At 44.2% G+C, this 18,068-nt stretch overlaps 1 protein-coding gene across 1 annotated transcript in view; it reads left to right on the plus strand.

Moving 5' to 3' along the window:
• The window catches only part of LOC134612223 (uncharacterized), a 409,549-nt gene that overhangs the window by 297,842 nt on the left and 93,639 nt on the right, over positions 1 to 18,068 (plus strand). The gene's annotated exons all lie outside the window — the stretch shown is intronic.

Here is an 18,068-nt window from a genome sequence, read left to right on the forward strand (position 1 = left end):
GCTGTTAAAGGTGACGTTGATACTATACCAACACTGAACCCGGTGGTTAACTCACACATAACAGTCATCCTTCACTGAGAAGCTACGTAATCCCACCCTCAGGTTACCTATTTGGAATAAATGATCTTATATCTGATTGACAACAACGTGTATAGAAAAGGGTAAAAATTGTGTATAAATTTGGGTGTGCACGTGTATGTAGGTATATGTATGCAGATATATAGGAGTATATATAGGCACACGAAGTATATATGTGCGGAATGTAACTGAGGGTCAGACCCAAAGGTGACTAAAGCTATCGAGATTGTATTGTATTACTGGCTTGTTAAACCCCACTCTTTTTTCTGTACCCCTTTCCCTTCTAAAAATCTCAATAAAAATTCTTGAACACTAAATTTTATTCTGGACACCACATCACAAGGCTTTTGTACATGGGCCAGGCAGGGAAACTTTGAACCTTCTCATCTCCCCAGGTAAAAAAAAAATAGTGTTAATGTGTTCACTTTTATTTACTGAGTGTCAGGAAGCACAGAGTGCCGCTGGGTAGGGGTGTCGCTGAATGGCTCGAGTGGTCAGCTGGAACTCTAAGCCAATCAGTAGCTCCCCATTCATAAAAAAGTAAAACATTTTTATGAACTGGGAACTAGCAATTGGCTTAGAGCAGTGATGGCGAACCTATGGCACGCGTGCCTCAGGTGGCACGCCGGGCCCTCTCTGTGGGCACGCGGCCATAGGTTCGCCAATAATGCAGAGTAGGCACCTGCCTGCCCAAAATGGCAGGCGCCTACTCTGCTTCCGTGTCAGTAGGTGGGGGAGGGATCTGTAAAGCAGCTCCCCTGTCCTCCCGTGCGATGCTGTGTGGAGCATTACCATGGCAACGCTCCACACATCATCGCGCGGGAGGACAGGGGAGCTGCTTCACAGATCCCTCCCCCTGCCTCCCGTCCCGGAAGCAGTACCACTGGACCACCAGGGATGGCTGTGTCCCCTCCCCTCCCCTCCTTCATTAAAGGTAAGAAGGAGGAGGGGGGGTGAAGAAACTGACTTTTTTTTTTTTTAAAACACGTTTACCCCCCCAGCAGTACCACTACCCCCCACACACACACAGTACCCCTACTCCCCCAGCAGTACCCCTACCACCCCCACACACACAGTACCCCTACCCCCCCAGCAGGAAGTACCCCTACCCCCCTCACACACAGTACCCCTTCCCCCCAGCAGTACCCCTACCCCCCAGCAGTACCTCTACCCCCACACACACTGTACCCTTACCCCCCAGCAGTACCCCTACCCCAACACACACTGTACCCTTACCCCCCAGCAGTACCCCTACCCCCACACACAGTACCCCTACCCCCCCACACACAGTACCCCTACCCCCCACTCACACACCGTACCCCTACCCCCCACACACACACTGTACCCCTACCCCCATACACTGTACCCCTACCCCCACACACACTGTACCCCTACCCCCATACACTGTACCCCTACCCCCACACACACTGTACCCCTACCCCCACACACACAGTACCCCTCCCCTCCCCAGCAGTTCCCCCTACCCCCCCACACACACAGTACCCCTATCCCCCACACACAGTACCCCTACCCTCCCCAGCAGTTCCCCCTACCCCCCGCACACAGTACCCCTACCCCCCACACACATACAGTACCCCTACCCCCACACACAGTACCCCTACCCTCCCCAGCAGTATCCCCACCCTCCCCAGCAGTATCCCCACCCTCCCCAGCAGTACCCCCACCCTCCCCAGCAGTACCCCCACCCTCCCCAGCAGTACCCCCACCCTCCCCAGCAGTACCCCCACCCTCCCCAGCAGTACCCCTACCCTACCCCCCACACACAGTACCCCTACTCCCCCACACACACAGTACCCCTACTCCCCCACACACACAGTACCCCTACTCCCCCACACACACAGTACCCCTACCCCCCCCACACACAGTACCCCTACCCCCCCCACACACAGTACCCCTACCCCCCCACACACACAGTACCCCTACCCCCCCACACACACAGTACCCCTACCCCCCACACACACAGTACCCCTACCCCCCACACACACAGTACCCCTACCCCCCCACACACAGTACCCCTACCCCCCCCACACACACAGTACCCCTACCCCCCCACACACAGTACCCCTACCCCCCACACACACAGTACCCCTATCCCCACACACAGTACCCCTACCCCCCCCCACACACAGTACCCCTACCCCCCACACAGTACCCCTACCCCCCACACAGTACCCCTAACCCCCACACAGTACCCCTACTGCCCCCACACACTACCCCTACCCCTCCATACCCAGCATCCCTCCCCTCCCCCACACCCAGCATTCCTCCCCTCCCCTACACCCCTACCCCCCACACATCACCTCTACCCCCACACAGCACCCCTACCCCCCACACAGCACCCCTACCCCCCACACAGCACCCCTTACCCCCACACAGCACAGCACCCCTACCTCCCCACAGCACCCCTACTGCCCCACACACTACCCCTACCCCTCCATACCCAGCATCCCTCCCCACACCCAGCATCCCTCCCCTCCCCCACACCCAGCATTCCTCCCCTCCCCTACACCCCTACCCCCCACACATCACCTCTACCCCCACACAGCACCCCTACCCCCCCACACAGCACCCCTACCCCCTCACAGCACCCCTTACCCCCACACAGCACAGCACCCCTACCTCCCCACAGCACCCCTCACACACACACAGCACCCCTCACACACACAGCACCCCTCACACACACAGCACCCCTCACACACACAGCACCCCTCACACACACAGCACCCCTCTCACACACACGCAGCACCCCTCTCACACACACACGCAGCACCCCTCTCACACACACACAGCACCCCTCACACACACACACACACACATACAGCACCCCTCACAAACACCACCCCACATACACACACACCACCCCACATACACACACCACCTCACATACACACACAGCACCCCACATACACACACACACACAGCAACCCTCAGACACACACAGCACCCCCCCCACACACACATACACTACACCCCTCAATGCAGTATGTGTGTGTATTCAGCAGTCTGTGTGTGTGCGTGTATTCAGCAGCCTGTGTGTGTGTATTGAGCGGACTGTGTGTGTGTATTGCATTTGTTGGAGATACTAATAAATATAAGCTTAATTTTATCTATTTATATCAATATTTAAAATTTGTATCATTGGACTCTCTGTTGTTGTGTTCTTTTAAAACAAAAGTTAATTAGTTCGGACAACAGTACGAGTTGTTTTTTCTAAACTTAAACCTCAGTATTAAGGTTTAATTGCCGTGTTGGCACTTTAAGGAAAAAAAGTTGGCATGTATTGCGGTTTGGGCACTCGGGCTCAAAAAGGTTCGCCATCACTGGCTTAGAGTGTCAACTGATCACTCTAGTCTAGACAATCTGCAGCACCCATGCCTGACGTCAATCTGCACTTCCTGACACTCCATTTACCACTGAGCGACCTGGAGATCTGGAGTTGGAGGAAGCATTTGGGGTTAAACCATTTGAGAGCGGTTTAACCCCTTAAAGGAAAGGGGCTTCGTGGCATCATAGCATTTTCATTTAGATTAAGTTGTTATGGTGACCAGAATGTTCCTTTAATTTGCTTAAAGGAACACTATAGTGTCAGGAATACAAACATTTTCCTGACACCATAGTTGTGAAAACGCTATTCACCCTGGCTTTATGTGATAATGACTATGCCCCTTCCCTTTAAAGGGAAACTCCAGTGCCAGAAAAACGATCCGTTTTTCTGGCACTGGAGGGTCCCTCTCCCTCCCACCCACCAATCCCCGGTTACTGAAGGGGTGAAAACCCCTTCAGTCACTTACCTGGGACAGCGGCGATGTCCCTCGCCGCTGTCTCCGCCTCCGCGACGCTCCTCCTAGTGATTACGTCGGCCGGTGGGCGAGACTAATCTCGCTCACCGGCCGAGGAGACCTAATGCGCATGCGCGGAAATTCCGGGCATGCGCATTACGTCTCCCCATAGGAAAGCATTGAAAAATAATTTCAATGCTTTCCTATGGTGTTTTGAGCGACGCTGGAGGTCCTCACACAGCGTGAGGACGTCCAGCGACGCTCTAGCACAGGAAACCTGTGCTAGAACCCAGGAAGTGACCTCTAGTGGCTGTCTAATAGACAGCCACTAGAGGTGGAGTTAACCCTGCAATGTAAATATTGCAGTTTATGAAAAACTGCAATATTTACACTTGCAGGGTTAAGGGTAGTGGGAGTTGGCACCCAGACCACTCCAATGAGCAGAAGTGGTCTGGGTGCCTGGAGTGTCCCTTTAATGACACTGTCAAAAACGGACCAAGCATGGATGTCATTAAAATTATTGGTCATGTGACCGGACTTGCAAAGTGATCATTAACCACGGCGCATGCGCAAATCTACATAAGATAGACTCCTCTTTAGGCAACAGAGTTAAAAGACGGACAACATAGAAAAATAACAACTGCACCCGCGCAATTTAACGCCTGCGCAAACTCCATTCCCCAGTCCGGTAGGAACACCCACTAGTACGGACTGAAAGGAACGCCTACTAAGACGGACTAACATTAACAATTTGTAATGATTTTTTTGCAATTTTTTAGCCTACCAATTATAATGACTTTTAAATTGTCAATTCAATTCTATGAAAAACTTAAAATAAGGCTAATATGACTCCTGATATGGTGCGACAACACCCAGTAGTGGATTACCAGTAACAATCCATAAAATGTATTATCAATCATAACATATATTTAATTTTTATTTTTCATTTTTGACAAGCACTCATTATAGGACAATGGTATACAGCCCTCATAGATGGTATGTGGCCCTCACATATAACAATGGATGGTACTGTAAATGTGAAATAAAATAATAAAAAATAATAGAATCAATTAATAAACATCAAGTTTATCAATAAACATGATAGGTTTTATTTACAAGACTAAAGATCAATCTTATAGTGTATAGTTCTTTAATAAGTATCACATGTAATAAGTAACTCACATAGGGGACAATTGTGACAAATATATAATACTATGGTGTTGTTCCAAACAAATTATTAAGAGTTCTTAGAAAAGTGCCTGAAGAAATAGATAAAACCATCTCATTTAAAGAGACCGCATTCATATACTAATATATAACCCATAGTGATTAATTAAGTGACATCCATTTTAAAAGTAATTAATCAGGCTTAACAGTAGATTTTTTATTAACCAAAGATGAGAGTGAATGTGAAGCATGTCATTGAACAGTTATCTTAATTGGGCTCCATAATAAGGGGCATATTATTTAATCAAATTCTGTTATAGCAAAATTATTAACTCAATTATTTAAATTAGGCTCCATAGTAAGGGGCATATTATTTTGATAAAATTCTATTATAGCAAGACCTTTAATTGATTCTGAATTTAGATTGTAGAGATAGAAACAAAAATTTAAATAACATTTTGATAAGTTTTAAATTCTTTTTTAATTTAGATTATCCAATAAGGACTAAATCCTCATACATAGAATAACTGGTATAACATACTCCATGTTTCTTACCATGTAAACATGTTACATACACACCATCCCATGAGCGAGAAAATGTATGACGTGCTCAATACTGTGAAACCCAGCACAACCATCACAGATCATAATAATCTGTAATTGTGATCTGTAAGACATAATAAAAAAGAGATTTATTAATAAAATCAAATTAATAAATGTAAAACAAAAAAATCTAAATTTAGATTTAAATAGACGGATTGAGGTCATATTTTTGGTTAAGTCACCTAGGTGTTAGGGAATCTAATTCTTCGATCCAATATGCTTCTCTAAATAATACTCTTTTTTTTGTCTATCCCCACGTCGAGATCTTTCCTCTACATGCTCAATGATTTGGAATTTAAGTTGGGTATATTATGTTGAGCCTCCAAAAAATGTGCTGGAATAGCATTTTTGTCCTTAAAGTAGATTTATGCTTAGAAAATCTCTTTCATTTTTTTGTCTTGTCTGACCTACATAGATCAACCCACAAGGGCATTTTAAAATATAAACAACGTGCGTAGTATCGCATGTAACAAATTGTTTAATTGTATATTTATTTCCCTTATGGGGATGAGTAAATGTCGAACCTTTTATCATGGAGTTGCAACATATACAGTTATAGCATGGAAAATTACCAATTCTATTCAAATTCAATTTTGAGGGAGTAGATAGTTCGGCCTTTACCAACTTGTCCCTTATAGATGGAGCTAGTTTATGAACCATTAGGGGTTTATTTTTAAATTTAACAATATTCGGATTGACAATTTGATAGTATGTGCCAAAGTCTGTCTATAGTTCGTTTTAGATCAGTAGACAATGTACTGTATATGGTTTCCATTCCTGGGTAAAAGTCCCATCTTGGTTTTCATCCCTGTTATTCAGATATTCTAGTTGGGTCTGTAAAGTGGATAAAGGATATCCTCTCTCACGGAACCTCTTAATCATCAGTTCTAACTGTTCTAAATGTTTGTCTCAAATTTACCATTACCTTTAAAGATCAAAATGTCTAGAAAAGTGATAGAGTAAGGGTCCATTTCCATTGTAAATTTTATACGATTTGAACAATTATTTAAAAATGTAAAAAATTATTTGAGGGGTTCCAATGGGGCACATCATCGATATAACACCACCATTTTACAATGTATTTTTTTATATAAAGTTCATTCAGATATATCACATTTTCTTCAAGTTTGGCCATGTATATGCCGGCATATGTGGGGGCCACATTGGAACCCATCGAAGTGCCCTTAATTTGAAAAAAAAAACTCATCACCAAAAGAAAAATTATTTTCTGTCATAACCAGTTTAAGTAACTGTATCAAAGAGGGGTCTTTAAACCCTAATGTTTCAAAGGCTTCACTCATTGCTGTTATACCCTCTTCGTGTGGAAAAAGGGGTATATAGACTATTTACATTGAAAGTCACTAACATTATATTATGTACATTTTCTACCGCTTTAATTTTTTCAAGTACGGGTAGTTCCCGACTTTACGAACTAATTGGTTCCGAAGCCTAGTTTATAAAGTGAGAGTTCATAAAGTGAGAACTAATTTCCCATAGACACAATGTAATAAACACAGGTTCCGTTCCTGACCAACAAATTTTACCATTAAAAACCTAAATTATTAAATACAAATACAACATAAAAGCATAGCAAATACATGTATGTTGTAGGAATTTTAAAGGCATACAAACCATATTGAAATCTTCTTTAAATTATCATCAATCCTCCTACTATTCAATGAAGAGACATGCTGCACTTGTTGAATGGGAACCTCTCTTAAACCTTCCTACTTATTTATTTTCTTCATTATCAGCTTCCCCCTCTCCTTTATCACTTTTCTTTTACTCCTTTTATTTTTACAGCTCTCAAACCCTCCTCCTGCTCCTTACTATTGCTGCCTGCCAAAACATGGCACAATGGCAAACACACATACACACAGACAGCTATGTCAGACACAAACAGACAAATCTATGCTCAATAGCACACAGTGCAATAATATTACAGGATCTGTAATGTATGCCCATGAAAGCACAAAAAGAATACAGTACAATCTACAATGTATCCCTCACATAAGATTGTATTTGATTTAAAAAAAGGCCTTGATAACTGAACGAGAAATTGTAGATTATACTAGCTTTAGTGTAACTATAATCTTAATTTTATTAATGACAGGAGGCGAATATTTGCTTAAGTCTCTCTTTACTAGAACTCCACAGCAGCACATTAACATAGAGAGATAAACACCAAAGACAAAACATAAGGTATCTATATAAGGCTCCTCCTAAGCCACCATTTCCTCTTTCACGCTGCGACAACGTAATGTACACAACAATGACAATAACTAAATAAAGAAAAATTCACAACATAACGATGAATGTCATCTGGAAAAACTTCGGATAATGGATGAACTTGATCTTTAACCCGCCAAACGGCCGATCCTATGAACTGAAGTCGAACCATTAAACTGAAACGAAATAAACAGAATCGAAAACACTGATTAGTGAACGAAATGTACTGATAAAACATAAATCACACGATCCAGTACTGATAGCATAAAGACATACTAATGACCGTCAATACAGTATAACATGCACTTCCCACAACATCACCCCAGACTAACCAACCTAGCCCAGATAATCAGACAAATCAACAGAAATACAATCAATGCAATCCATCCAAAACAAGGGGGGGAAGAAATCAAATTGGGTGGGAAATATTCGCCTCCTGTCATTAATAAAATTAAGATTATAGTTACACTAAAGCTAGTATAATCTACAATTTTATAGCATGACAGGAGGCTTCATATTTGCTGTTTTAACGCTCCGACAGCAAAGCAAAAGAAGCATGTTCCGACGGTCTAAAGTAAAATAGGCGAAAAAACTCTACACGGGACCCGTCCGCCGAACGCAAAATGTCCTGAAGGGAAGCGCTCGCCAAAAAAGCTCCGTAAGCTGCGGCGCCCCTAACCAAAAGCGCTCCGAAGGTCGCATCCACGCCCACCAGAGCCAAAAGACATCTTATCCATCGCGCCAGTGCCTTCGCTACACAAAGCTTAGGCGAGTCCTAGAAGTAAGGGCATGATACAACCGTCGAATCCGACTTGGTACGTCTAAGCACCTTGACTGAGACCCCCTCTGGAGAAAAACGAGAAAGCGCCGACACCGAAGGCCCGGACATCCGAAACACATCTGAACGAGACCAGACACAAGAGGGCAAATTTCGCTGAAAGCTGGCGAAGAGAAAGGTCCTGGTTATCAGGCCAATTCCGAAAGAACGCCAAAACCAAACGCACGTCCCAGAGGGAAGAATACTTGGGCGCCGGAGGGCGCACCAGTCTCATTCCACGCAGGAGCCTGCAGACTAGCGGATCCTGGCCGATGGGGAAAAACTCAAAGCGGGACATGTGCCGTCGAGATAGCTGATCTAACCACGATAACCGAGCGATATGACCGACCCAGGTCAAAGAGATGAGACAAGAAATTCAGCACGCTAGATACAGGACCCGTAAAGGGATCGGTATCCCGTTCCAAGCACCAGCGACACCAGGAGCTCCATGTTGAGAGATAACACCTCCTCATCCCAGAGGCCCAGGAATCCCAGAGAAGGCCACTAGCCGACTGCGATAACGCCTCGACATTCCAGGCACCCCTGAAAGAGTCCAGGGTCATCCCGAATATCGCCTTGCTGTTCCAGGCGGATATATGCAGGAGGCACCAGCTCAATCCGGCCTGCACGTCCGAGGCCAGGGAGATCATCTGGTCCTAAGAGGGTCTCTTGCGTAGAGAGTGCTCCTTCAGCCGCTGCATGGCCCTGTAATGTAGTGGGCCCGGGTAGAACGCCTGTATCGAGGCCAAGAGGAGACCCACCACGCGAGCCAACCTCCGGAGGGGAGTCCGGTCTTGTCGAAAACACGTCTGATCTCCTTCCGAATGGCCGTTATCTTCGCCACAGGCAGGCGGAGAATGCCGTCTTGCGCAACGAATATGAAACCCAAGAATTCCACCGTCTGCGCAGGCTCCAAGGCAGATTTCTTCAGAATGACCACGAACCCCAGGCATTCCAACGAGGAAAACGCAGAGCGCGTCCGAAATCTGAGCCCGGCGGGGTCCTCGAAGATAAGCAAGTCGTCCAGATAGATGATGCAGCGTACGGCCTCTGATCTGAATTGGGTGACCACCGGTTTCAGGGGCTTGGTGAAGCACCAAGGGGCCGAGCTGAGGCCGAAGGGGAGGCATGGGAATTGGTACGGAGAGTCTCTCCATACGAATCAGAGGGGACTGCGACAGGCCCTGTCCACCGGGACGGAGAGGTAAGCCTCTTCTAGGTCCAGTCTTGTGACCCAGTCTACTGGCCAGAGAAGGCATCGAAGAAGGTGAATGCCCTCCATCTCGAAGTGGTTGTATACCACGAAGGCGTTCATTTCTCCTAAATTGATCACTGGACGGAATTCTACAGACTTCTCCCTTACCAGGAGAAAATCGAGCTGACGAAAGCCCCCAAATCCGGGGCCTGTAGGACCGCGCCTTTGGCTAGCGGAGCTCAAACTTCCACCTCCAACAAGGGCTGTTGGCCTCTTGCGATGACGGGGATCCTCGGGCGTCCAACCTGTGTAGGGGAAGAGTGGAAGTCTGTGACATAACTCCGCACTGTCCCAAGGACCCATACGTCTGAAGGTAACCGTGGGCGGAAGACCTTCCCGATCGAAGACTTCGCTTTATCCCAGGAGGTAAACAGAATAACCTGTTTCTGCAGTTCCTCAACGAAAGGCTCCCTGAACAGCAGACCTTTAGCCAGGGGACCCACATCTTCGGCTCCCAAATCTGACAGCTTGTTGTCCATATGGAAGAGTGCCGTCTTCCTGGGTTCCGTGCAAAGGGCCACAGTGGCATTGCCCAGCAGGCAAATGGAACGAAGTGCCCAGTCCCTCATGGTGGCTGGGTCCAGAGCCCTACCTTCTGTGAAGGCCTCGTCTGTTAGGGCCAACATCCGGGGTAACCGCGCCCCCCTTTCCGGCAGTACCGGTCTGGGGCATTCCGCCCGCAGCTTCTTGCAGGCCTCACTTCCAAGGGGTCTACGGACCCAGTAGCGCACAAATTGTGCCAAGTGGTCGGGCAGTGACTAGTCCGAGGACCTGGGGCGTCGGATAGATTGAGGCTCTAACAGAGGTTCTCCAGTAGTGCCCGAAAGGGTATCGTCCCCCAACATTGTCGTGGGGGCCCTAGTCGGTGGCACGTCTTCCTCTTCCCAGCGTCCACCGGGACCCTCGCCAAGGTCCTCAACCCAAACATCTTCTCCATCTGAGGGAGGCTGGTCTGCCCGCCACACATCCAGCGCGGCCAAGGTGGGGGGGGTAAGGAGGCCTCCTCCCCTGCGCCCGATTGGCGGTGGCGCCTGGCCGGGGAGGTTGTCAACCTCAAACCACGTCACTTCGCCGGAGTCTTGCCCGTCCGGGAGCGTGGTTCAGGGTCTTCACCCTTTCAATAGCGCGTTCGCGCACTTGCCTGCTCTCGCACCTGAGAGTCTGACTCATCCGAGTCTTCTGCCAAATGAGGGGTTCCACACACACCCCTGTCCGTATGTGGTTGAGGGAGGGCCCTAGCCAGGGCTTTTTCAACAGATGCGGTCACAGCCGCATTAAGTAAAGCCTGCAAATTCTGCTCCTGTGCAGAGGCGTCCATAAAGTCTGAGTCTATGATACTTGATACCTACGAAGCTAGAAAACAGGTATCATTAGCAGGCAAAAGGGGGGGGGGCAAGTAATAATGCATGCAGGCTCAACAAACAGTTATCCAGGGTATGGAGCCACCAGTCCCATAGCATGCATAGTATGGCACAGACAAAGCAGGCCAATCATGGGGCACAGACAAAGCAGGCCAATCATGGGGCACAGACAAAGCAGGCCAATCATGGGGCACAGACAAAGCAGGCCAATCAAGGGGCACAGACAAAGCCGGCCAATTATAAAGGCACAGACAATATAAGGGTACGGGCGGTACCGACCCAGAGGTATAATGCAGGCGGAAACCTAGATCCTTTTAGACATGTAGTAAAATCTTGACTATTGGGGTGCAGGGTAGAGACGAAGCTGGGTCCTTATAGGCAAGGTTCTTCAAGATAGCGAAACACTTTAGTTTTTATATGGTTGTGCCTAATCCATTAGGCCACAAAATACGAGTGCCATGCTCAACCACCCAGATGGGGTCTGAACCCACAATCCCGGCTTTGGACGCCAGTGCTACCTCCATCAGGCAACTGAGGCTTGATTAGAGCAGTCCTAGTTAAATAAGTGGGTAAGGACACCAGGCAGGGACACCTGCAGGAGGCACGCAGTGCCATGTGGAAGTCAGGAAAACCAGTAAACCGTAAAAACCATGTCCATAGAAAAACATGCAGGGCAAGCACACATGCAAAGAATCGAAAACTAAAGTCTATTGTTTTTTTTTTTTTTTTTTGCTTAGTTACTTGGAGAGGTGAGGGGGATTGAATCTGCGACCCTCATATATGGGGCATAATTTATGATGCAAGGGCTCACAGAGCTGCCTCACATGGACAGAAAAGAAAGCTGTCACCAAAAAATACGCATCCCCAAACCTCCCAGGAGATGGGGAAACACACTGGACCAACTAGTCACTGTACCTTTAATAAGGCAGTGACGCGCGCGGCAAACACAGAGGAGAGCCGCGCACCCGCTGCCCGACCACGCGGTCGCGGGGAGGGTGACCGGAAGCGGAGGCTCCCGCGGCAAATGGGTAGATCCCTGCTCCGTCCCCACTCTGATAACAGTGTTAGCGAGTGAGCGGGGACGTGGGCAGGGTAAAGAACAAAACGGGGATTCCCGCTCGGCGGACGAAACCGGCGGGCGGGAATCAAAGGCAACACACGAGGGACCGCAGGAGTCTTTCTCCGCGGTCCCGGCGGTCGGCAGGGGGAGCGGTCGGAAGACCGCTTCTCGGCGACCACCACGGCCAATAAGCCAGAGGAAACAGAATAAACAATAAAGCCAACAGGGTAAAACAAAACTCCCCAGGAAAAAACAGGCACCAAAGAAATAAACACATGGCAAACTACCAGTAATCTGTATAACTAAACACATGGCAAACTACCAGTAATCTGTATAACTAAACACATGGCAAACTACCAGTAATCTGTATAACTAAACACATGGCAAACTACCAGTAATCTGTATAACTAAACACATGGCAAACTACCAGTAATCTGTATAACTAAACACATGGCAAACTACCAGTAATCTGTATAACTAAACACATGGCAAACTACCAGTAATCTGTATAACTAAACACATGGCAAACTACCAGTAATCTGTATAACTAAACACATGGCAAACTACCAGTAATCTGTATAACTAAACACATGGCAAACTACCAGTAATCTGTATAACTAAACACATGGCAAACTACCAGTAATCTGTATAACTAAACACATGGTAAACTACCAGTAATCTGTATAAATAAACACATGGTAAACTACCAGTAATCTGTATAAATAAACACATGGCAAACTACCAGTAATCTGTATAAATAAACACATGAAAAAAACTATCAGTATTGTAAAGGAAACATTCCCCAAAGAAAATAAAAGAGCCAGAAAGGCACATAAATCTCACAACCAAGCATAGTTTATAACAATCATAAATAAATCACACTAAATCCCAAAGCCACCCACTAGAAGCAGGAGGCAGTGGTACTCTGACCTGTACTGATGCAGAGCAGCAAAGAAAGAGGAAATGGTGGCTTAGGAGGAGCCTTATATAGATACCTTATGTTTTGTCTTTGGTGTTTATCTCTCTATGTTAATGTGCTGCTGTGGAGTTCTAGTAAAGAGAGACTTAAGCAAATATGAAGCCTCCTGTCATGCTATAAAATTTGACAGGGTGACAGGAGAGACCCTATACCTGCCATTATCAGTCTCCCAGGTGGATTAATTAAAGACACATGAATTTTGTGCAAGATGTACAAAACTGGAATAATTGGAGAGTTCACTGTCAGGGCCGGACTGGCCCACCGGGATACCGGGACATTTTCCGGTGGGCCGTCGGCACCTGGGGCCAGAGAGACATTTCGGTGACCTGTCCTGCGGCCGCGAGGGCGGGGGAGCAGAGACAGAACAGCCTGCTCCCCCAGCGGCCGCCAGGAGAGCTTCCCCTGCGGCCACCATTCAAGTTCTCCCTGCGGCCGCCAGCACACATATCAGTCTGCCCACCCACACAGGTAGCAACAAGTATGTATGTCAGTGGGAGTGTGTGTGCGTGTCTGTGTCATGCTATGTGTGTGCCTGTGTCATGCTATGTGTGTGCCTGTGTCATGCTATGTGTGTGCCTGTGTCATGCTATGTGTGTGTCTGTGTCATGCTATGTGTGTGTCTGTGTCATGCTATGTGTGTGTCTGTGTCATGCTATGTGTGTGTCTGTGTCATGCTATGTGTGTGTCTGTCTGTGTCATGGTGTGTGTGTCTGTCTGTGTCATGCTGTGTGTGTCTGTGTCATGCTGTGTGTGTCTGTCATGCTGTGTGTGTGTCTGTGTCATGCTGTGTGTGTGTGTGTGCCTGTGTCATGCTTTGTGTGTCTGTCTCATGCTGTGTGTCTGTCATGGTGTGTGTGTGTGTGTGTCTGTCTCATGCTGTGTGTCTGTCATGCTGTGTGTGTGTGTCTGTCTGTGTCATGCTTTGTGTCTGTGTCACTGTGTGTCTGTATCATGGTGTGTGTGTGTGTTTTTAAAAATAGTGTTTTACTCACCTTTTTTTTTTTCCAACGTTGTGCTGGTCTCTGCCTCCATGACTGAGATAATCAAGCTTGATGATCTCAGCCAATCCGCACTGACACAGGAAGCGCCTCTAGTGACCGTCTGAGTGTCTGTCACTAGAGGTGTCACTAGGAAGCAATGTAAACACTGCCTTTTCTCTGAAAAGTCAGTGTTTACATTCAAAAGCCTGCAGGGACAGGCTATAGACACCAGAACCACTACATTAAGCTCTGTGTGTGTGTGTGCCTGCTAGTGAGTGAGCTTGTGTTTTTATGTCAATGAGCTTATGTATATTAGTGAAATTGTTTGTCTATGCGGCTGTGTATCAATGAGCTTGTGTGTGTCAGTGATTTTGTCTGTGTCTGCATGTGGGTATGCTTACTGTATAATTAAATGTTTTACTCTGAAAAGACCAATATTATATATATATATATATATATATATATATATATATATTACTCAATCATCTGGGGTGGCAAGACATTCAATCATCTGGGGTGGCAAGACATTCAATCATCTGGGGTGGCAAGACATTCAATCATCTGGGGTGGCAAGACATAGCCTTACATATTACATGTGACAATATATGGCACAATGACTTATGGGGGTGGCATAGATTTTTTTTTTCCAGGGCTGCTTTGTATCCCCAGTCCAGCCCTGTTCACAGTAAGATATTTGAGTAATTGTTTATCAATAATTTTATCATCAAATGCAGAATTCAAGATCATATCTATTTTCCCTTTTAGAGATAAAGTAGGATCAATCGAAGTTATTTTTCTAGGTTTCACTATCAGTTAGTTGCCTCTCAATTTCTTTGATCTAATCAATCTTGTCCAGCACCACGATAGCTCCACCCTTATCAGCTGGTTTTATAACCAGATCTTTTTTTTTTTTTTTGAAGTGTTATAAGGGCTTCATATTGTATTTTAGTTAAATTGTTATGACAAGAGTATTTTCTCTTTTGTCTGTGCCAGATAAGATTGTCCACATCCTTTTTAACTAATTCCACAAACGTTTCCACAACATGATCATTTATCTGTGGATTGAATTGACTAACATTTCTCAATTTAGTATCACTTAGTTTTAACTTTGTACTGTCTGGTACTTATATAGGTTTTGGATATACAGATTTTGAAAAGAGAACTTCTAACCTAATATTTAAAAAAAAAAAAAAAACATAAATCAACATCAATGTCTACTGAAAGTAAAATAGTATAAACGGTGAGAGCACACACAAATAGTCCATTTCTTTACCCTTGTATTCAATTAAAATCTTGTAAACATAAAATCAGTAAAAAAAAAAAACATAGGGTAATAACGTCAAAATAAATTGTAAATTGTGAATTATTTAACAAACTCACATATTACTGAGCCACTTAAAAGCTGACTCAGACTAAGAGCGTTGAATGGATAAGAAGTAGTGATGGCTGGAATCAAATGCTGACTGCTTATTCCTTCTTTAAAATGCCTAGGATGCAGGTTATCTTTAAAAAGGTTTTATTGCAAGGTAAAAAAGAGCAGCAAAAATTTGAAAACAGCAACCTCACTCTCCACACACTGATGCGTTTCAGTCAAAGCTTTTTTCAAAGTGTAAATCCATTCAGTTCAATCTTGTTTTAAATAGGAGTCATTTCGCGCCCTTTTCCTGCTTAAGTTTTCGGCTCCTCCCCTTCTCTCTCTACGCAACTGGGCATCCTAGCGTCTGTAGTTACCCCCTTCACTTCCGCATTCGTAAGAGTGACGTAGGGGTATTGGAGAAGAATTTTTTGTACCAGAAACTCTTTAGCGTTCGCAAAAGTCCTTCATTAGAACGTGCAGCATATATATAGCAACAATCGAACATTGCAAATTTCTAACAATCAAGTGGATACATGTATTCACTCTGGGAACATGGAAAAATTCAATAACACGTGCAACATACATATATCCACGATCTAACATTGCAACTTTCTGACAATCAAAATGATACATGTACAACTCTGTATAAAATAATTAATAAACATAAATTGATACATGTATTTACTCTATATAAAAGAATTCATAAAAATAAATTATAAAAACATTTTGCTCTGCTAAAAGACAAGGTGGAGAAAAGGAAGATATATTAGAATAAATTCATAACATAAATGTAGATTAACATACTTCCAAATTCATTGTCATTTCTAATAATTTGAGAGAAATGTATACATGTACAATGAATTTAATATATTAATAAAATCTTTTTAAAGTTTTTTTAAAGTTTTAAAACAAATTGTGCAAGTTTACAATCTAATGACCTATAAATAGATCAAATGTTTAGAAAGTCATTTAAAATCAATAAAAAATTAATACACTTTTAAATACCTAAAAGTCATATAAGATTAGGATTAATAGACTTATTAAAAAAATCTTGTTTAAATATAGGTGTTTATCTCGAAATCGGCATTAAGCCCCCTTGGTATAAGTGTATCCAAATCGAAAATCCATCTAATTTCAGTCTTACCGAGGAGATTATCCTTATCTCCACCCCTCAGATGAATTTTTATATAGTCAATTGCAAAAACATCGAAACAGCTAGGATCCCCGTTATGATACTCCATGAAGTGTTTGGACATACTATGATTAAGGAATTTTCTTTGGATATTGTGTGTGTATATGTATATATGTATGTATATATGTATGTTCCCTGATGTTTTCCCTATATATAGTAGTCCACAGGGACATACCATCATATATACAACATCTACAGTATTACATGTAATAAAATGTTTAATGTTTTGAATTAAAAGAAATCAATTAAATTCTTCTATTATTCCTACTTCTTGTTTTGCATCCTTTACAACTTCCACTCCCTTTGTTCCTTTAGAAAATTGTTTGGGCATTCTTTCTTTTCCTTATCTAAAAAGCTATTAGTTAAAATTTGTTTAAAATTACTAGCTCCCTTAAAGATAAGTCTTGGTTTATCTCCTATGAATGGGCGTATTTCATAGTCTATATTTAAAACATGCAAATTTCTATTAATAATTTTACGTAAATCTTGGTTATTAGAATTAAAATTACAGATTAAGGGGATAATTTCTTGTGCTTCTTTATCAGGCTTTTCCCCCTTGTATTCTAACAGTTCCAACCTATTCTCTTCTTTCACCTGTTTATATGCTTTTTCTAAAAATCTTTTATCATACCCTTTCTCTAAAAATAGTTTTTCTAAAATCTTAGCTTGGTCCACAAAATCTTGCTCTTCCGTACAATTTATTTTTATTCTTAAAAACTGTCCTTTTGGTATGTTGGATAGCCATGGTTATCCAACATAACCATGGCGCGAAAGGACTCCTATTTAAAACAAGATTGAACTGAATGGATTTACACTTTGAAAAAAGCTTCGTCTGAAACGCGTCAGTGTGTGGAGGGTGAGGTTGCCGTTTTCTAATTTTTGCTGCTGTTTTTTACCTTGCAATAAAACCTTTTTAAAAAGAACCTGCATCCTGGGCATTTTAAATAAGGAATAAGCAAACAGTCGGCATTTGATTCCAGCCATCACTACCTCTTATCCATTCAACGCTCCTAGTCTGAGTCAGCTTTTAAGTGGCTCAGTAATATGTGAGTTTGTTAAATTATTCACAATTTACAATTTATTTTGACGTTATTACCCTATGTTTTTTTTTCCTGATTTTATGTTTACAGGGTTTTAATTGAATACAAGGGTAAAGAAATTTACTATTTGTGTGTGCTCTCACCATTTAT

Source organism: Pelobates fuscus, chromosome 5 (assembly GCF_036172605.1).
Source record: "Pelobates fuscus isolate aPelFus1 chromosome 5, aPelFus1.pri, whole genome shotgun sequence".
NCBI classification, from domain to species: domain Eukaryota; kingdom Metazoa; phylum Chordata; class Amphibia; order Anura; family Pelobatidae; genus Pelobates; species Pelobates fuscus.